A 1,010-nucleotide genomic window follows, 5' to 3' on the forward strand; every position below is an offset into this window, starting at 1 on the left:
CCATCACAGGCGGATTTCTCCACGCCAACAGGCGCTTCTGCTCCTCAGCTGTTGCCTCATCACATTCGGAGCTGTTCTTTTTACGCCAAAGGCTACATAAAAACATTTGTGCCTGTTCATAATGAGCTTGAAGTTTGTCGTGTTGTTGATTACGAGTCCTACGCAAAACCAATAACTGCCTTCACACCAGTAGCTATATTTACAGTTACCACCATACTTCATGGAGACACTCACTTAGCCAAGTCTTTAAAAAATACGCTACAGCCAAGCCGCTCTGTGTCTCAGGCCTTCCTGTGCGTGCTCATGACTCTTTTACTCTGTTTGGACACGGACAAATATGTAAACCTACACAAATACACTGTTTCATAGGTTGAACGTGGTGTTTTATTTTGAAAATTGCCCAGATTCCGCATTGCTGAGAGGGACCACAGCCCTGGTTGGTTTGCCAAACTAACGTGATTTCCGGGTGTCGCTTTTCCGACTTTACCATATAAACCGTATAACGTAAACAAAGAAGCTGGTCACGTGTACGTTTTTCTTATTGTTCACGCGTAGTGTGTTTTCTGACTTTTCTTTGCAAACGCGTCTTGTCTTGTGCACTGTTTGCTAACCAAACAATTTCTAATTAAATCCAAAAAGCAATCGGCTAAATAGAGGTAAGGAGACGTGTCGCACTGCTAACAGGCTACGCAGACGCACGGCGAGGCCTTTAGACGCTGCTGGCCGGGTGGTTTTGGCAGAGATGTGATGCTCTCAGGGTGGAGGACGGAGAGAGCGCTCTCCTCTCTCATCTGGACTCGGATGCTCGGAGAGCACAACAAAGCGTCGCTTTAGGAACCCCGCCGCTTTGATGTGAGCCTGGTAACCGAGAGGCAGCGGTGAGCGGCGTGTGAGCGCTCCTCCACCGGCTGTTGTGTAATCAGATGTGTTCAGTGTGTGTACAGAAGTGCTGTAATCCATCCTACAGCGGCGTGTCTTTTTTTTTATATAAAATGGGCAAAGCTAAGAGC

This window comes from Takifugu flavidus, chromosome 13 (assembly GCF_003711565.1).
Source record: "Takifugu flavidus isolate HTHZ2018 chromosome 13, ASM371156v2, whole genome shotgun sequence".
Taxonomy (NCBI): Eukaryota; Metazoa; Chordata; class Actinopteri; order Tetraodontiformes; family Tetraodontidae; genus Takifugu; species Takifugu flavidus.